This window comes from Triticum urartu, chromosome 7 (assembly GCF_003073215.2).
Source record: "Triticum urartu cultivar G1812 chromosome 7, Tu2.1, whole genome shotgun sequence".
In the NCBI taxonomy this organism is placed as follows: domain Eukaryota; kingdom Viridiplantae; phylum Streptophyta; class Magnoliopsida; order Poales; family Poaceae; genus Triticum; species Triticum urartu.
The window spans coordinates 647,254,928-647,277,037 of record NC_053028.1 but is presented as its reverse complement, the minus strand read 5'-3'; positions in this window follow the sequence as shown (position 1 = coordinate 647,277,037).

The following is a 22,110-nucleotide window of genomic DNA, read 5'->3' as shown; positions in this document are numbered from 1 at the left end:
TGGCTTTGCATATCATTAGCATCATGGATATTCAAGGAATTCATACTAACAACATTGCAATCATGCTCATCATTCAAATATTTAGTGTCAAACATTTTATAGATTTCTTCTTCTAGCACTTGAGCACAATTATCCTTTCCATCATACTCACGAAAGATATTAAAAAGGTGAAGCGTATGAGACAAACTCAATTCCATTTTTTTATAGTTTTCTTTTATAAACTAAACTAGTGATAAAACAAGAAACTAAAAGACTCGATTGCAAGATCTAAAGATATACCTTCAAGCACTCACCTCCCCGGCAACGGCGCCAGAAAAGAGCTTGAGTCTACTACACAACCTTCTTCTTGTAGACGTTGTTGGGCCTCCAAGTGCAGAGGTTTGTAGGACGGTAGCAAATTTCCCTCAAGTGGATGACCTAAGGTTTATCAATCCGTAGGAGGCGTAGGATGAAGATGGTCTCTCTCAAGCAAGCCTGCAATCAAATAACAAAGAGTCTCTTGTGTCCCCAACACACCCGATACAATGGTAAATTGTATAGGTGCACTAGTTCGGCGAAGAGATGGTGATACAAGTGCAATATGGATGGTATATAGTAGTTTTTGTAATCTGAAATAATAAAAACAGAAAGGTAGCAAGTGATAAAAGTGAGCATAAACGGATTGCAATGTGTGGAAACAAGCCCTAGGGTTCATACTTTCGCTAGTGTAAGTTCCCTCAACAATACTAACATAATTGGATCACATAACTATCTCTCAACATGCAACAAAGAGTCACTCCAAAGTCACTAATAGCGGAGAACGAACAAAGAGATTATGGTAGGGTACGAAACCACCTCAAAGTTATTCTTTCCAATCAATCCTTTGGGATATTCCTATAAGTGTCACAAACAGCCCTAGAGTTCGTACTAGAATAACACCTTAAGATACAAATCAACCAAAACCCTAATGTCACCTAGATACTCCAATGTCACCTCAAGTATCCGTGGGTATGATTATACGATATGCATCACACAATCTCAGATTCATCTATTCAACCAACACAAAGGACCTCAAAGAGTGCCCCAAAGTTTCTACCAGAGAATCACGACAAAAACGTGTGCCAACCTCTATGCATAGGTTCCCAATGTCACGAAACCTGCAAGTTGATCACCTTAACATACATCAAGTGGCACGTGGTATCCCATTGTCACCACAGATATCCATGGCAAGACATATATCAAGTGTTCTCAAATCTTTAAAGACTCAAACCGATAAGATTATTTCAAAGGGGAAACTCAATTCATTACAAGAGAGAAGAGGGGAAGGAGAAACATAAGATCCAACTATAATAGCAAAGCTCGCGATACATCAAGATCATATCATCTCAAGAACACGAGAGAGAGAGAGAGATCAAACACATAGCTACTGGTACATACCCTCAGCCCCGAGGGAGAACTACTCCCTCCTCGTCATGGAGAGCACCGGGATGATGAAGATGGCCACCGGAGAAGGATTGCCCCCTCCGGCAGGGTGCCGGAACGGGTCTAGATTGGTTTTCGATGGCTACGGAGGCTTCTGGCGGCGGAACTCCCGATCTATTGTTCATTCTGGAAGTTTTAGGATACGTGGGTATATATGGGTGAAAGGAGTACGTCAGTGGACCAAAGGGGGGCCACCAGGCAGGGGGCACGCCGCAGGGGGGTGGGTGCGCCCCCTACCCTTGTGAGCTCCTCCTTCATCTTCTGACATTGGGTCCAAGTCTATCCGGTAGGTTTCCTTCCAAAAATAACTTCTCCAGTTGATTTCGTTCCGTTTCGACTCCGTTTGATATTCCTTTTCTTCGAAACAGTGAAATAGGCATAAAACAACAAATCTGGGCTGTGCCTCCGGTTAATAGGTTAGTCCCAAAAACAACATAAAAGTGGAAAATAAAGCCCAATATTGCCCAAAACAGTAGATAATATAGCATGGAGCAATCAAAAATTATAGATACGTTGGAGACATATCATGAGGCAGTTTGGACGATATTGCCTTAACAACCAACCCAGTATTACGCAGGAACGTGCTTTTGGCACTGTTAGTGGACATGTACTGACCCACTGTAGCAAGAGCTGACATTGCGGTTATAGTTGCCTCGCCACCTTCAGAAGGTGGCGGTTCCACCATTTTTTCCATAGCTCGCTGAAAAGTTGAGGTTTTACATTAGTAGTACCAGAACAAAAGATATTAAGGAGGCAACAAAACGAAACAAAATAGCTTTGGTCTATATACAGAACTTATTCTGGTGAACCCATGTAAAATATTAGTTGTATTTCATTGCAAAGTACATAATAAAACCAGGTTCCAAACATATGACCATGTACCATCGCTAATGTATTGTCTATTTCTTCACATTGTATTGAGGGCTAAGGATAAAGTGACAAAGTTTATAATATGGTAAGCATAGTATGACATCATTCATATCACAAAAGTACAAAACAACTGAGAACAGACAAACAGGAAATTGTAACGTTGTGTGGGCAAGTCCAGCACGGAACTAGATTACGGGTCAAGATAAAGGGAACATCACTCCTCTCTTTTAAACCTTGTAAGGTGCAATGATACGCTAAGACAATTGTGTATATAATTGAAAAGAGTAATAGACATTGGCTGCAAACCATGCAGTTCAAGGCACAAGTCAGAGTAAGTAGTAGTTAAAAGGCATGAGGATTAAGGACTTACAACAGTGACTTTGACTGGTGTAGTCATGCCCTTCTTCTTGCTGGTGTGACAGTCCTTGAAGATTTCCACAACATTTGGTTCAGGTACTTTTTGGTCCTTGCGGGCTTTCCTCTGCATTTCGAACAAGTCAATATAGATCTGATAATATGGTACAGCGAAAAGAGTGAAACAGCATCTAATTACAAGAGCCTCGCAGTGTGCAATATATGTACAAGCTCCTGTCATCTATTGGAATTTCACTTTCATACGGTTGGCCTTGTTCTTTGAATAGTTCACCTACAAGAAGATAGATTTGTGTGGCAAATGCGTAAATAGGACTTCAACATGTGATCTGATCACATATATATATAATGTACCTGATACTTTGGAACAGACCAGTGTTTAACAAGGCCCCTCCAATCTTCATCCGATATATTTTCCACTAGAGATGTTTGGGAAAGTTCATTGTTAGCCTTGCCTTCAAAGTGAGTTTTCCTCAAGTTATACCGATAATGTCGCAGAGCAGACTTGAAAACATGGGTGCAAGCTTGTCTGGTTGCATCATCTTGGCTGTCCAACTTGAACCTCATTTGTTGAAAATTATGGGAGTCTCATTATCAGCAACCTAGAAAGTATGGGACAGAGCAAGATGATATTACTAGTTTCCATACATAACCATACTTACAGATAAATGGTCGAGGAAGGTGTTGAACTGGGTTTCATCTTTATCATTCCTGTACTGAATCCATGTTGGGAGGATACGTACATGACACCTAACGGCAACCGCTGCCTCTGATACTAACTTGACTGACTCTGTAGCATCACGTGGCCTTTTTAAACCTGCCTCAAAACGGATCTCCATTCTTCCTCCTCTAGATTTAGTTAACCTATCGAGCATTATCCCTGATGTTTTTTTCCTCTTGCGCCTAGGTGCTAGTGCAACAGCGAACATAGGACATCAAACTGTGAGACTACATATAAAGAAGCATGCAACTGTAACTCGTGTAGCATGGGATGCCGTGTTTGTAGAATTTTCCGCTGGACTTTGACCTTCTATTGCACCATCAGTACCAGCAGAATCTTTAGGATTCATCCGCTTCTCATTCCCTGCCATTCTGTGTTTCTTCCTCTTTCTCTGTGCCATGTTAAGTCAAGCCGACAAGAAAAATGAATAACAATTTAGTTCTTCAGAACAAATTGATGTGTGATGCAGACGAACTGAACTTTGATGTTAGACAACCACATGATAGGACGATGTAATATGTATGAAAAACAGGACGGAAGAGATAACCAGAACTATGATGTGTAAACTAAGAAGACATTTCACCAAATTAGAAGCAATGCAATGGAAGGTAGACACCATTGAAGGAAATATGCCCTAGAGGCAATAATAAAGTTATTATTTATTTCCTTATATCATGATAAATGTTTATTATTCATCCTAGAATTGTATTAACCGGAAACATAATACATGTGTGAATACATAGACAAACAGAGTGTCACTAGTATGCCTCTACTTGACTAGCTCGTTAATCAAAGATGGTTATGTTTCCTAACCATGGACAAAGAGTTTTTATTTGATTAACAGGATCACATCATTAGATGAATGATCTGATTGACATGACCCATTCCATTAGCTTAGCACCCGATCGTTTAGTATGTTGCTATTGCTTTCTTCATGACTTATACATGTTCCTATGACTATGAGATTATGCAACTCCCGTTTGCCGGAGGAACACTTTGTGTGCTACCAAACGTCACAATGTAACTGGGTGATTATAAAGGAGCTCTACAGGTGTCTCCAAAGGTACATGTTGGGTTGGCGTATTTCGAGATTAGGATTTGTCACTCCGCTTGTCGGAGAGGTATCTCTGGGCCCTCTCGGTAATGCACATCACTTAAGCCTTGCAAGCATTGCAACTAATGAGTTAGTTGCGGGATGATGTATTACAGAACGAGTAATGAGACTTGCGGGTAACGAGATTGAACTAGGTATTGGATACCGACGATCGAATCTCGGGCAAGTAACATACCGATGACAAAGGGAACAACATATGTTGTTATGCGGTCTGACCGATAAAGATCTTCGTAGAATATGTAGGAGCCAATATGGGCATCCAGGTCCCGCTATTGGTTATTGACCGGAGACATGTCTCGGTCATGTCTACATTGTTCTCGAACCCGTAGGGTCTGCACGCTTAAGGTTTCGATGACAGTTATATTATGAGTTTATACGTTTTGATGTACCGAAGGTTGTTCGGAGTCCCGGATGTGATCACCGACATGACGAGGAGTCTGGAAATGGTCGAGACATAAATATTGATATATTGGACGGCTATATTCGGACACCGGAAGTGTTCCGGGTGATTTCGGAGAAAACCGGAAAGCCGGAGGGTTACCGGAACCCCCCCCGGGAGAAGTAATGGGCCATATGGGCCTTAGTGGAGAGAGAGAGGGGCAGCCAAAGGTGGGCCACGTGCCTCCTCCCCCCTGGTCCGAATTGGACTAGGAGAGGGGGGGGGGGCGCCCCCCTTTCCTTCTCCCTCCCCACTTCTTCCCCCCTCCTAGTAGGAGTAGGACTCCTACTAGGAGGAGGACTCCTCCTTGGCGCGCCATAGGGGCCGGCCGACCTCCTCCTCTCTTGAACCTTTATATACGGAGGCAGGGGCACCCCAGAAACACACAAGTTGATCCACGTGATCATATTCTTAGCCGTGTGCGGTGCCCCCTGCCACCATAGTCCTTGATAATATTGTAGCGGTGCTTAGGTGAAGCCCTGCGACAGTAGTACATCAAGATCGTCACCACGCCATCGTGCTGACGGAACTCTTCCCCGACACTTTGCTGGATCGGAGTCCGGGGATCGTCATCGAGCTGAACGTGTGCTAAAACTCGGAGGTGCCGTAGTTTCGGTGCTTGATCGGTCGGGCCGTGAAGACGTACGACTACATCAACCGCGTTGTCATAACGCTTCCGCTGTCGATCTACAAGGGTACGTAGATCACACTCTCCCCTCTCGTTGCTATGCATCACCATGATCTTGCGTGTGCGTAGGAATTTTTTTGAAATTACTACGTTCCCCAACAACCATATGAAAGATGCTACAAATATTGCTCTGCCAAGTTAACAGTGTCTCATCATAAATGGCATTTAAACAAATGTGAAGCAGTACAAGAAATAAATCATATGCAAGATGCAAACAACATCACACTACCATGTTAGAGGTCTCTCGTCATTAGTGCCATTGCATATTCATAGCTTATGATGTGTAAACTAAGGAGAAGGCATTTCAACAAATTAGAAGCAATGAAAGCTAGACACCATATGAAAGATGCAACGAATATCACTCTACCAAGTTAAAACTGTCTCGTCATAAGTGCCATTTCAACAAATTAGTAGTACAAGCTAGAAAAGAATGTGAGATGTAACCTATATCACACTCCGAAGTCAAACATGTCTTATGATAAGTGATTATTGCAGGTTACACAACAGTAGTAATTTGATGTAAGAACATGGTGTGATAGACAGATATTGTATGTTCTAGAAACAGGAACACATGTCTTATTCAAGTATAATGTGTAAAGTAAGCAGATGGAATTCAACAAAATTAGAAGCAATACAAGCTAGACATCACACATAACATGCAACCACATATAACAGTGCCAAGTTAGAGGGAGCACCGGTGATGCTGCACTAGGGGAGACGTGCTCATCATAAACACAAATTTGTTGAGTGTCTATGCATGTGTTGTCTTGGAAATCATCTTGGGGGTGTGGAGGAGTAGAAATTGTAGAGGCCCTCCGTTCGGAAGGAGCACCTTTATCCGCTGCCTTGCTAACTTCCTTCTGCTTTATTGATTTTGAATTGTCAAGTAAAACCGACAAGAAAAAGCAATAAAATTCTCTCTTCAGAACTCATTCATGCACGATACTGACAATCACTACTTTGATGTAAGGCAAACACATGATACCATGATGGAATATGTACGAAAAATAGGACGGCATGGCATGTTCACAACTGTTTGTGTAAACTAAGCAGAAACCATTCCAGCAAATAAGAAGCAATGCAAGCTAGACACCACATGAAAGATGCAACCAATATGACTCTACCAAGTTAAAAGCGTCCCATCATAAATGGAATTTCAACAAATTAGAAGCAGCGCATGCTATAAATCATATGAAAGATGCAAGTAATATCGCACTGCATATACTAAAGGTGTCTCGTCATGTTGATTGATGCGGGATACAAAAAAACAATAGTTTTATGTAAGGACATGCTTAATAGACAGATGTACTATGTACTAAATACAAGAAGGCATGTCACATTAACAGGTATAATGTATAAGCTAAGCAAACTAACACATGCAGTTTAACCAAATTGGAAGAATTACAATCTAGACACCATATGCAACATGCAACCACATATCACGCTGCCAAGTTGGAGCAAGCACCTGCGATGCTAGTGTAGGGGAAATGCTGTAATCAACTACAGAGCTACGTTCACTATCTTCATCTAGCATTTCTGTTTCTTGAGAATCATGTCGGGAGGCTGACGCTGCATTCTTTAAATGAGGAGTAGTCCCCTTGCCTGCCTGCCTCGTCATAAGTGATTGATGAGGGATACACAAGAACATTAGTTTGATGTAAGAACATGGTTAATACACAGATGTACTAGTATGTACCAAAAACAGAAAGGCATGTCATATTCAAAGGTATAATGTGTAAGCTAAGCAGATGCAATTTAACCAAATTGGAAGCAATACAAGCTAGACATCCGGCTGGAGTGGTGAGCATGATCATCTAGGACTTGAGAGCCTGGTGGGAGGCAGGCTGCTTCGCCACCATCGCAGCTTTTTAGTTGGCTTCCAGGTGATGCCTATCTTTGCTGGGCTTGTCACTGGCTCGGCCAGTGCCCTGGCTAGCTATTTGTCTTCTGGTGCTCACGGGATGGTGGTTCATGTAAAAAATATCTTTCCTTATCTTAACGACTTCGGCCTTTCGAATACAAGCTAGACACCATATGGAACATGCAACCACATATGACACCGCGAAGTTAAAGCAAGCACCTGGGATGGTGGTTCATTGCGAGCGAGGTCATCAACTCCAGAGCTATGTTTACCGTCTCCATCTGCTGACACTGCACCCTTTATAGCACGGTAACGTGTCTTGCCTACCCGCATACGAAGCTGGAGCGACTTCTCTCTTTTCTTTTTGGCTTCTCTCATGGCAGCAGAGTCTGAAATACCCTTGCATAAAAACACAATAGTGAGAGTAAGGGTGAAGTGTGTGCAGAACTAGTGCACTGTAAAAGTAGCAGATAACAGGTGGCTGAAAAATAAATGACAGGAGACATATGATAGCTCTACAACATTGCATGGGAAACAAAATTAGATTCTACTCCGTATGATTTTGTAATATATGAGCACAGGAAATGCAGGTACTCCTCCAGCACACCACCACATGTGGTCATATCTAAGATAACAGTCAACTAAAAATAAATAGGTCAGTCAATTTTTAATGAACCGTCCGATCTATAAGGAACGGGCAGATGGCCTTCGTCTACCTCCCGCCAGTCACTGTTGACGATCTTTCTCGAACCGCCAACGACCACCGGCCCAGACCCCTGCCTCCGCCGCCCCGCCCTCCCATTGACCTCACACCACCGTCGTGCTTGGCAGTGCCCCCGGCCATCGCTTTAATCCTGGCCGACCTCCAAATCGGGCGCCAGTAGCTCTAGGCCACACACGCCCCTAAGATAAACACCAAGGCGCTGCTTCCCCGGCGTAATAGGCATACTAGTGCCTGTTACGCCGGGGAATGCTTCCGTTAATTGGGAATCAACTGGCCAGAAATTGAAATTCAGGGGGGCGACGGACCTCTAGCTAAGGTGAAATAGTATATGAGGAGAAACCTTGTGCATCACGAGTTACTAGGAACATCTAGTATCAAGAAGAAGCGATCAACTAGTGTCTTCTGTGGGATGAATACCGTGCAAGCAGATACGTAAGATTTGCACGGATAAGGGAAGAGGAGTACCTTTTCGGTTACCGGTGTGGTCACCTACACATGTCGCGCCGATCTTCTTCTTTTTACTGGGGAAACCGATGTTCTGGAGGGTGCAGGCTTGGACGAACCCATGGCCAAATTGTTGACTGTGTTGCCGTGGCCGTATGTCGGCAGAGGGGAAGCAGATCCGAGGCGGCGAAGGACGGCGTAGCAGGAACAGCTCTGGTGCGGTGGAGGGTGGCGAAGTTGGAGCGGCAGCAGTGAGGCGCAGGACGGTGTGGTTGAACTGGCTTGGGTACGGACGGCTCGGCCTCGGCTTCAACTACTAGCCGTGGAGGGCGTTGTGGTTGAGGTTGCGGTGGACGACGTCGTCGGGGTATCGGCTCTGGCCTGATGGAGGAGGGCGGCGGTTGATGGGTGGGATGGGGTGGCGGATGGAGGACGCCGGGGTTTCGCGGCTGGTGGAGAGGTAGTTTTGGCGCCCACGGAGTACGAATGGGGAATCGGACGGGTGGGGGGAACCATGTTTCGGTCTAGGACACGCTTGTTTTTGGATTTTTTGAACAGAAGAAGGGACGCGCGTGTTTGAAATTTGGGGAAGTACAAACTCTGCCCCCCTCTTAAATTTCGGACCTACTGCGGGTCGGGGGTAGGATGGTAATCCCAGGTGTCCCAAATAGTGGGCGGGAGCGATTTCGGCCGCGCGCATGTGTGCTTAAGCGGCCATTGTGTATGAATGTTTTTCGGATGCGGTTGCGTGGCGTCTAGATGAAGCTACAAACCTACCCCGGTTTAGACCTTTGTACGTCGGGCCGGTAGGTTTCACGGGTCGGAGTTATTAGGAAAGTAATTTCCTTGTACTACCAAACATTGGTATCACGCGATTTCGGGCGAGTAGATGCTCTTTTGGTGCTTCATTCGAAATTTTGAAACACAAGCATTCACATTTAGAGTACTCTTGAACTATTAGGATTGACCTAAATAGACAACGTTATATTTGACCTTGTATGTTTGAAAACCTCATTAAATTATCCGCTTCTTTTTGAAATTTTGACACTTGAAAATCCTATAACTATGATTATTTTGGAATGGAGGAGCTAAATTTTAATCTATTTTGTACACGACTACATATGCTATTATGTATAAAATCAGAGCAAAGATTGGTGCCCTCATAATTTAGGTATGGTTTACAAATGCCATGATATCAAATTCAAATAATTGAATGGACTTCATGTTGAATTCGATTTTTTTAAACCACCTTAAGTTGAATTCAAATGTATGCTAGTTCATAGGTAGCTATTTATAATGTCCATTGTGTAACTTACGTATGTATAATGTGCTTTACACACAACATGAACTATACTCACGTCTATATTCAATTGCTAAAGCGATGCATTGTCTGGACTTCAAAATACTAACTATGTGGATCAATTGTGTCGAATAATAACATAGACATGCTCAAATTCGATAGAATCTAGATGTCTGATGGATCAATGACCGCTCCTTACGCGAATTGCAAATATCATGATCCCATCCTAATATTTGGATACAATTTATATATTTAATCAATGTGTAGAGCAGTCTTTTACGTGTAGTTTCACTCTCCATCGGTGGTCTCTCACACATGCTCACACACTCTCTCCCGAGGTGTCTTTCTCGCACACATGCTCTAGATATAACCCTCCCTCTCATAACCATTTACAACTATTTCCACTAACCTTTATCACAAGCACTCTTCCTCTCGCAAACATACACACGCACAATCCTCATCGACCCTTTCTATATACATGGACCTGCCTACGTGTCTCATGTACGCACATTATCTTTACACCTGTCTCTCACGCATTGTCTCACACCTCTCTTCCTAATCGACGAGTATGATTCTAGCAGAGCATTTTGTAGGATGCCCCTTAAAGTTAGGTTGGATGAATAGTAATATCAGAGATAAAGGGGTTACCTTAGTCTGAGAACCTAGGGATTACTAATCCTAGCTGGCTTTGTCAGTGGACACAGAGTCCTTCACAATTCTTCTATCTTTGTCTTGTGCGACTAGTCATCCATGGGTCTTCCTAAATGCGTCACGGGCCGACCAATGTGGCGCAGGACGGAACCGAACGAAGGGCCTCACCTCGACCCACCGGATCTCACGCGGTGACACACCCTCTGCCCCCACGTCTCATTATCTTCTCACACCCACACATACCAACACAAACACCACACACACAGAAAATTTCTCCTGGTGCCTCTATTCCCTCCCCCCTTGCATATACACACTCAAGGGAATGGAATCTCTTATCGTGACGTCATATTCGTCTCTCTCTCTAGACCACTCTCATTTCTTGTGCTATCCCTCCCACCCCCCCGTCGGCCCCTCTATCCATGCCTCTCTCGAATACGTAATACACACACATACCTCTCTAGGCCCCGCCAAATGCATCAACTACACATTCACACATGTTACATCACGTACCCCATTGATCTAAAAAGCCCTCTCTTCACGTTTATTTCGCATACAACATTCCTTTTGAATAAAGTGTGGCCAAAAAATTATTTTAGAGTTTCTACATATATACAACATTACAAAGTTATATGGAGGAGTACGAACGCTAATTTGCATTGCATGGTGCCCACAATGATATTTATTCCGCACTATGAATTTGTATATTTTTATACTATATCAAAGTTAGTCATAATAAAGAGAAACGAAGAGCATCTCTCTCTCCATCGCATACCCCCCTATACGCCCCTTTCACGTATGCACACAAAACTATCTCCAGGTCCTCTAAAAGTAAGCCCCCAGAAAATTCACGCATGTTTCATCTTTCTCTCGCGATATATGCAATGACGATAATTGTATTTGAAGCGAAAGCACGATATGTACATTGGACTTCAGAATCCACTCATTACGGTCACCATTTACGTTTAGTGGTTATTATACAGTCACGGGCTCACCGTGCAACTCTGTATTTGCTCATGACATGACTAGTTGACCAGTTAAACGCTCCACGTGGCACCTCTAGTGTTGCATCACATTATCTCACTACCATCGTGCCCACCTGTCGACTTGTATCTACTCTACATCTACACTCTTATAATATACATAAAATACACTCTTATAAAAAACAGAGTTGGTGATGATGGTGTGCCTGCCATCCTGCAATATAGGCCGTCTGATTTATATCTGACGGATAGGAAAGAAACTATGGCAATTTTGCAAAAAGGTACCCACACACCTCTCCACATTTTCAAATAAGGCCTTCCCTCGTTCATCCTTTTCTCTCACAAGATAAACAAGTCATACAAATGCATCTTGATGTTACATGCAACGCACGGGCATCTTGCTAGTAAGAATGAAAACAAACGACAAAAAATATATTTGGATGGTGGTTCGAAGTCATGACCGCGGGCACAACGGACAAGGTGGCCTTGTATTGGTATGCTGAGCCGTCTGTTTTAACACGCAGGAGCTGGTGTGGTGATTATACACACACACACGCACGCATGCACACAAACTGCATCCACGCAACACATGCACCCACGCACGCACGCAACACTCACACGTACACACGCAGCCACGCACGCACGCAACACTCACACGCACGCACGCACGGATGCATGCACACACCAGTACACCACACGACCAACACACACTCTCACGCTCAAGTTCTCAACCTACACGTGCATGCGCACACATCAGGCCCTGACAGACACATACACAACCAGGTGCTTCCCGCGCACAGGTTGGAGCCTTGTCGCGCCTGCGTAAATTTGTGTTTATCTGACCTTTTGCCTATATAAACTGACAGGTGGGACCCACAAGGAACATGGTCACTTTAACTAGTCAACATGGCACCACACAGACTATTTGGCCGGTCAACAGAGTGCAATCCGATGTTGAACTGTGAGCAAGTGACTGTATAATCACCGCAAAACGTATATAGTGACCGTAATCAGCTTATTCTGAAGTTCGGTGACCGTATTACGCTTTTCTCTTTGTAGGCCCTCCAAAACTACATCTCTACACGTTCTCGCATGTTACATCTAACAACTATGCAATACAGCACTACTACTACACTCTAACACAATAAATCATATGTGTTTTTAGTTTTACTAGATATCATATTGTTACTTATAATTATTCAGTTTGCATACATTAAAATTTCCTTTGAAATGTATGGCCAATATCATCTACTGCGCGGGAAAAATCCCACCCTTTCCTATTTAATCGGGTTTGTATCGATGGATCGTGCGAAATAGCAAAACTATAGTACTATACAGTACAAGTGACAGTTCACTGGGCCGTCATGTCGTCTACTCCTCCATCGTAAGAGTGGAGCGCTCGCTTTCATAAATCTTCTAGTCACTTTCGCCGACATGTGGGACATCAAGCTACCGGGTCCACGTGCCATACCGGAATACAGTGCAGAGCAGCCGGGGTGAAGCACCCCAGTCATGGCGCCGGCGTAGTAATGAGCAATGAGGCGTCAAATCACAAAGCTGCACCTTTTCCGCAGTTAAGTTGGAGGGACGAAGCAACCATCATTTCACTCGTTGTTGAATCCGCTTCTCCTTCATCTTCTTCAACTTAACCACGTGTTGCTTCTGCCGTTGTTCTGCCTCATGTGGGACGCGGATCGGCTTGGTAAAGCACTGACACGTGGGACCGCATGTTAGCAAACCGCGAGGACAACGTCCTCCAAAAATAAGAAGCCCAATCCTAGACTTACAAAGGGCTACGTAGCTGCTACGTATACTTTCCTTCTAATCTATATATGCCCCCCTGATTTTCAGGTGGGGTGGGCCTAATCCTCTCCTTTAATCCAATCAAATAGTCCCACATCACATCAGTTCGTAACTTTACGTAAACCATTACGTGGATGTAGCATTGCTCAAATAAGAAACCTCCCCCGCCATCCATGCGGCAAAATCACCTCCTTTTTACTAATCTTGATTCTATAATTGTTTAGATCAATATAATTGAGATTTGTATAGATAGCACACAGGAGCAAAACCAAGTGGTACGGTTAAGGGCATCCATAATGTGTAGCCAAATGTGAAACTAGCTTTTGGCATCGTGGGAACCATTGTGTACGGTGTTACCAAAGCCAAAAAGATGGAACCGAAGCTCCCTTATTGATTGATTGAAGGAATAGAAAAATGCAACGTCTCTCCTCTTTCTCCCATGCTTGGACGCATGTAGTACAGTATAGAGCATAGAGTCTACTCCCCTGTCCCTTCTATCACAAATCACAAAGTAGTGAGGCGTCAAATCACAAAAGCACGGACGAAGCAACCATCATTTCACTCTTCGCTGACTCCGCTTCTCCATCATCTTCTTCGAGAAACCATCTCACCGCACTAGTACTCCTAGTAGTACTCCCTCCGGTCCTTTTTTGTCTGCGTCTAAGACAATTTTGTTTTCCCCACAATGCTCTGCGCATTGGCATTTTTTCGCTGCTCTTTCCAACCGGGCCCTCCATCCCTTTCCACCGCATGCGTGCCTGCAGTAATCCCATCTCTCTTTCCATGTGCTTCGCATATTCCCAAGGCAGAGAGAGCTGCTTGCATGCAGAAATAGGAGAGAGAGCGAGAGGCGCATGCATGCAGAGAGATGGACAGGGGAGAGAGAGAGACGACATGCATGCATGCAGAAGTGAGAAGGTTGGTTTGCATGGCGCTGCATTAATCAAGCGATGAGAAGTGAGACGGTTAGCTCTTTGGTCTTTGGAGAAAAAATACGCATTAATTGACACGTGAAACGAGGATTTGTATCGATTAAATCCCGCGAAGGAAAACCCCGCCTTTCTTTTTTAACACTAGTACTCCTAGTATGTACGTACTTATCCTGTTTGGGTCAAGGCCTTGCATTGCCAAACTTCGCCACACATTTTTGCCAAGCTTGCCCAAAGTTTTCAAAATGAGAAGGAGGTACACTTGCGCACGGCTGTCGCGGTCAAACCGCACCCTCACACGGTCGCTCCTGCACGCCGCGGTCGCACCGCACCCTCACATAGCCGCTCCTGCACGTCGCAAACCCAACCAAGGAAACGCACCCTCACTGACACGTGCTATCGCATGTGAACAAACCAAACTCAGCCATCCTATCGCTGACACATAATTTTCGTTCGTAGAGTATGTTTATCCAACCGCATGTTGGAGAGTATCCGTACGGCCCGTGCGGTGGTCTGTTAGGGAAGAAGAAGAGGTGAGGAAGAAGGAAAGAAGGGTTAGGAGACGTAGGATATTCATCCAACCGCCTGAAATGGTAGACTGACCCAAGTCAGGTGACTTGCATAACAAATATATGTTTTTACACAGCAAAAGATCCATAAAAACAACAACATAAAGAAAAACTATCACTGCTCGCGTAAAGAGACGGCCTCGTCGTCTTTGGTTGCCGGCGCGAACCAGCCGTCGCTGCGGACGTGTGTCTCCGCACCGTGGTTGTCCTCGGCCTCCAGCTACTCGTTCAAGCAGAGCGTGCGGGCGCTCTGCACGGACGAGAGCACAGCCCGGTTCAAGTCGACAACGTCCGGTTCCGCCTGGAGGAGGGCCTCGATGGCAGCAGCATCCGCGCGCTCCGCGTCGAGTCGAGCCTCCGCCGCCCGGTTCAAGTCCAGGACGTCCGGTTCCACCTGCAGGAGGGCGTCGATGAGAGCGACATCTGCACGCTCTGCGTCGAGTCGAGCCTCTACCACCCGGTTCAAGTCCAGGACGTCCGGTTCCGCTTGCAGGAGGGCCTCGATGGCAGCGGCATCCGTGCGCTCCGCCTCAAGTTGAGCCTCCGCCGCCCGGTTCACATCCACGACATCCGGTTCCGCCTGCATGAGAGCCTCGATGGCAGCGGCATGCGCGCGCTCCATGTCGAGTTGAGCCTCTGCCTCCCGGTCCTCCTTTAGTATCGCCATGTTGAACCGCTGGTCCGCCTGCACCATGGGGGACTCGGACGCCGGCACGAAGTCGACGTCCATCGTCTCATACCCATCGGGGGCCTTTTGCACCGCGACCTCCGCCATGAACATTGGATCAGCTTCATCCTCCTCGTAGCTTGGCTCCAGAGAACTAGGGGATTGGCCCGACGCAAAGCGAGCTTGGGAACGGAGGTCTGTGGCGCCGACCGCCGCCGCGATTTCTGCGTGGCGCTCCGGCGTCAGCATCTTGTAGTAAGTGATCTTGCGGCACACCATGGCTTTCCGGCGAACTAGGGGACGCTTGATGCGGGCTAGGGGATCGAAAGGTGGGGGGATGGGCTGGAGATTTGGTGTGGTTTTAGGGCAGTGGCTGGCGTAGGCCGAGCAGCGAAGGTTCTGGTGTGAATAATGGTTCCGGTGACGACCGGTCAATCGGTTTTGACTGTACATCGCTCTTGTCGCATTTGCGTTGCAGCCCGGCACGCAGGACCCTCCACGCCGCTCACCGAATGGAACACGCTTCGTCTTGCATTTTCGCTCGCTTGTGGGACCGCGGTTGAGAGCAAACCGACGTCCCTCCCCCTCCCCCGCCCGCGTCATTTATTATACCACCACTCCCTCTGTTTTATGCGGAGTAAATAAAAACAGAGGGAGTATACTACGGATGAGGATCCCCTGATGTGGCCGAACCCATTGACATGCGGGGCCTAGCAAGCATGGGGTCCGCCAGTAAGTGACCGAAAGGGAGGGTAAGGCAGGGATACCTACATCAGAGGATCCACTTCCACTGTACTACTTTGACCAAATGTTAGAGTAATAATATATGACATGCAACTTACACAAAGCATACATGGTCTAATGCGTTTTTCGACGCTAACTTTGACCAAATGTTAGAGTAATAATATATGACATGCAACTTACACAAAGCATACTGTCAAATTAGTATGTGAAAGGAGTTTCCAATGATATAATTTTCACATTATACATCTCATGTACTATTAATCATGTCAATAGTCAAATTGGAAACCATCTCGAGTACAAATCTAGGAGTACGTACGAATCTAACAATATTGATTCGGCGTTGTTGAATGTTGATACCTTTTTTTTATCAAAGTAGAGATACTTTGACTACACATAAAACTTATATGTAAACTAGAAAGGATAGGAGGGAGTATATTGTACGTTCAAAAACGAAACGAACATTGAATACCCTTTATATATGATTTGCGGATGCTATGATCACCGGTTCAAAATTTTGAATCTGCCTTAGGTATCACGTGCCCCCACTCGTTCCCTCTCGATTTCATCTCGGGGTCCGGAGATCTATTGAAAGAGGACTAGGGTGGGTACATGCGAATGATACTCGGCGGAATGTTCAAAGGAGGCATGCGACAGGATGGACTCGACTGGAGGGTGACATGATCGATGGAGAAGAGGGTTGGAGAGGAATGAGAAATAAGCAAACGCCACATGATTATACTTGAACGGCTCAAATAAACAATAAGTTGTCCCGTTTGGCCTACATAGTGAAAGGCCTAATGCGCAACGCGGAGCACTGACGCTCGAATATGGCTGGGAAAACAGGGAAACCGACATGTGGGGAAGACTAGTCCAATGGAGGAGCTGGCCCACGACCTCCTCGCCACCGACAACCGTTCATGTGGGTTGTTGGGGCCAACAACGGGGCGCAGCTCCAGCACCGCCTCTGGACACGGCGATCACGGTGAGCGACATGCTCATATCGTAGCTAGACACGGTCGGTTTCAGTGTGCCGAGGGTGGCGTTAGTGATGTGGCACGACCAACGGTATGTTTGGTTTGTGCCCAAGGTTGCCCCATCAAAGCATTGGGTAGCCAAAATTTTGGTTGAGGTATTGGTTGCCCATGATTTGGCTGACATTGGCAAGAAAAATGAACTAGAGTTGGCTAGAGTTCATTGGCATGCCAAAGAAATGGCAACCATCCAAACAAAGACCAATCTTTGGGTCATGGCCAAAATTTTGGTTGAGGTATTAGTTGCCCATGATTTGGCCGACATTGGCAAGAAAAATGAACTAGAGTTGGCTAGAGTTCATTGGCATGCCAAAAAAATGGCAACCATCCAAACAAAGACCAATCTTTGGGTCATGACCAAAATTTTGGTGAGGTGCACTTTGGCCACAATCCAAACACACCCCAACACCCGGCTCGTCGAGGATGCACGGGGCACCGCGACGCGTCCGCGGAGTGGTGTAGTGCGGCCAACTGCATCCTCTGGACCTAAGACCATGCCGGGTCATCTTGCTTTTTCAATGACATGTGGGGATTGCATGTGAGAAAAGGGCATCTCCAACGTTGCCACGACCGCAACTGACTACCCAGGCACACCAAAACCCTCATCCCTCGCGTCGTCGCGCGGTGCGTTCCTAGCCGGCGTCAGCTGCCCGCATTCATGCCGTCCATTCGTATGTCGTCGTTAAGAGGCTCGGTGCCCGAGGAACCAACTCCGGTGACTTAATGACGCACCCGGACGCTTGGCCTCACCGGAATGAGCTACTTAAAGCGACAACGCCCAGCTAACCTCCACACCATAGCGCATCGTCCTCCTACCTGGCACCACATCCGCCATGACCGCAAGTGGAACGCTCTATGGGAGAGCTTGTCTTCGGGGATGAAGCTCGAGGTCGCCGCCCTCGCTCAAGTCACCTCTTGCGACGCAATAGCGGCGTAGCCGGACGCGGACGCGACCGCACAAGCGGTGGCCATGCTGGCGGCCGATGACGGGAGCACCGTCAGCCACGCGTCCTACTTGCCGCCGTCCAACGTCCGGCAACTGCCGAGGTCGGGGAATCCTCCGAGGATGAGTAGGGCATGGGAGGCGGCAGGGCATGGTGTGCCAACTGGCCGGTCCGTATCCCGTGTTCTACTCTTCCTCGCCAGAGACCGCACCTTCACTTCACGGGTCTTGAACCCCGCCCCCGTACATAGAGATCGCAGATGAAGGACGTCGGTCGCCGTCGTAGAATAGGTTTAGGGTCGGGTTTCTTTTATTTTCCTATCCTATAAAAGTTTGAAATGTAATGAAAATCTGCTGTGTTTGCATTAATCTCGGCCGGTGTATATGAACTTTCACAATAATATACATATTGTAGGAGTACTAGCAAGATGCCCGTGTGTTGCACGGAAGATCAAGATCTTGTGGGAGAAAAGGATGAACGAGGGAAAGCCTTATCTGCAAATGTGGAGAGGAGTGCGGGTAAATTGTCATAGTTTCCTTCCTATCCGTTAGATATAGATCGGACGACCTATATTGCAGGATGACAGGCACACCATCATCACCAACTCTGCTTTTTATTGAACCGAGACGAATCTAACATGCGAAGTAAAATAAACACATAGGGTCTATACATACACAAATTATCTTAGGCACTCCAATAGTACGTCCACTACACATCAACGCATTTCACAGCTTTCTACATCTACGGGAACCTACGAAAGGGTTAACGTAAATTGCCTCTCTCTCTCCTCCCCTGATTTTCATGGTGGTGGGCCCCTCCCTCCCCCCAATGTACAATCAACAGCTCACACGTTTCACATTACGTTATTACGTAATTGGGATTACGTAGGTGTTGCATTACTCGCCCTAAAACACCCAACTAAGCCAACCTCCCAGCATATCGCGCGGGAAAAGACCTGGCCGCATTATTTTAGTCAGGATTACCTGATTACTAGTAGTAGTATCGATGGATCGCGCGAAGCAAAAAAAAATTTGAGGGGGCGAAGCACCTAGTTTAAAAGGAAAAAAGGCGGTACACTCACAACACCCATGTCGCGGTCGCATTGCACCCCACACATGTTCGGTCCTGCACACGGCTCACGCAAATGGAACGCGCTTCGGCTTGCCTCTTCACTGACACGTGGGACTACACTTGGAGAAACCGACCATGCAACAAACTCCCCCCCGCCCACCGCGCGAAAATCCTCCCCTCCCCCCACACCCAAAAATTCCCCCCAAATCCGATTCAACCCCCCTTCGGCCAACTAGCCAATAATATTCCCCAAACTCCCCTCCCCCTTGTCCCCCTCCACTCCATTCGCTCCGCCAAAGCCGCCCACCCCGCCGCGCCGATACGTCGGCGCCGCGTTTCGGCGATCCTCTCGCTCCCACAGTACGCTCTCGTAGACTGTCGTCCTCTAGCCGCACCGCCACCTTTGGCTACATTCTTGTGGAGGCGCACGGCGGTCAGCGCCACCACTGCTGGCGACGTTCGTGTGGAGATGCATGGCGGTCAGCTTCTCCCACGGTACACGCGTTCTAGGCTGAGGCCTCGTTCATGTCGGTGTACCACTGAATGTTAGCTGATAGATGCTGTTAATCTCACTGTTTGCCGAAGTAGTTTACTGTCAATATGCTCTGCTTAAGAAGCTTCCTTGCCCTGTTCTGCACTCAATCTGCTTAGCTGAGATGGCATGCCAAGACCAATTAGTTGCTAAAATATCCTGCCATATATTTATTGTGACGTAGATTGCCATGGTCTAGTAGCCAATCTGTTAGGTGAAATAGCTCTACACTGTTTTATACTCGATCTTTGTTGCTACGATGGCCTTCGATAGTTCGATGGCTGTGTGCTCGGCCTCATTGACTGCTGAAACATCCTGCCATAATTTGGCACTCAAATATGTTTGTTGAATTAGCTTTACATATATTTCGTTACTTAGATCTGCTCGTCCAAATATCTTGCCATAGCTTTAGACATCGACCTAGGTATTTTTTTCTAGACTTCATAAAAAAGCATATATGTTTTTCCTGTAATATCTTGTAGAAGAACTAATTTGTATGTTTAACAGATGGACATGACTTGGATAACTTCTGCTCGAAGATTCTCCGCTGCATATGTCGAGGGGGTTGAAAACTTCATGAACTTTATCAGAGCTGAGTATGGTGGTCCGAAATTAGATGTGCTCTCCCCGTGTAGCAGTTGTATGAATTTAGTTACAAGACCCCAGTCAACTATGCAAAATCATCTACACTTGTATGGGATGTCGGTCACATATACTAGGTGGGTTCATCATGGTGAAGCTGTGAACGTCAATGTTATTGACTACGTGGAAGCAGCAGATCACCATCTTGATCTGCCTGATGCTCAGGTGGAAGAGGAGGAGGAGGTGGTGGTGGCGAAGCCAGTAAGTTTGACCAACATTGAAACAATGCTACGAAATGCTCGTGCATCCCATGAACTTTCACCTGCAGAAGAAAAATGGTGGCCCCGCATGTTGGAACAATGCAACGTTGCTGTCACCCTAGGAAATAAGCTGTCAGTATTCTCAGTTATGGTCACCTTTCTTCAGGTGAAGACATCTGAGCAGATGACCAACAAATCATTTGATGCGATGTTGGTTGCTTTCCGCAAATCTTTCCCAGATGCGTCTGAGTTGCTGCACACCTACAGTAAAATGAAGAATTTCCTTCGTGCAGTTGGAATTGGATATGATATGATCCATGTTTGTAAGAATAATTGTGTTCTGTTCCGGAAGGATTATGCCCACCTAAGTGAATGCCGAAATGCAAATCATCAGGATGGAAAGATGGCGATGCTGTGAAGAGGATTCCTCATAATGTTCTGAGACATTTTCCAATTACACCAAGATTGCAGAGGTTGTTTCATGATGCTGAAACAAGAGAGGATGTACTGTGGCATTCTAGGAACCAGGAGTACAGAGATCAGAATGTAATGAGCCATCCATCTCATGGTAGTGAGTGGAAAAGCTTCAATGATAAACACAAAGAGTTTGCTGCTGACCCAAGAAACATTAGACTTGCCTTAGCTTCAGAAGGATTTAACCCATTTGGCCACCAGAGCGCCACATATACCATGTGGCCAGTGCTTGTTATCCCTTACAACATGCCTCCAAATGTCTGCACCAAAGAATCAAACTACATGATGGCCTTGCTCATCCCAGGTCCAAAAAGTCCTGGAAAGGATTTTGATTTGTTCATGGAGCCTCTTGTGGAGGAACTTCAACAGCTATGGAAGGGTGTTCTCACTCGAGACCTATATAGCAGCCCACCAGCTGATTTCTTTCTGCGTGCTGTTATAATTTGGTGCATCCATGATTATCCGGCTTTGGGCACTATGTCAGGGCGAACGACACATGGTTACAATGCATGTGTTCACTGTGACAGGAATCCGCTGTCATACGCAGTACTTAGCAAGATCTGTTACATTGGACACTGCCGTTTCCTTGCCAAGGACAAGCCGCATCCTAGAAAATACCGAAGACATGTGTTCAATGCAAAGCATGAAAACCGTGATGCGCCAAAGAGGCTCACCGCCGATGAGTTGCAAGTGGAATTAGAGAAGGTCGGGCATATTACACCAGGAAACCATACTGGTAATGGTAGCGGGAAAAGGAAGTGTGGCAGGGTAGAAGAGATATTATTGTTTAACCGTAGGTCCACTTTGTGGGACTTGGAGTATTGGAAAGATTTGGATCTGAGGCATAATCTTGATGTGATGCACATCGAGAAAAATATA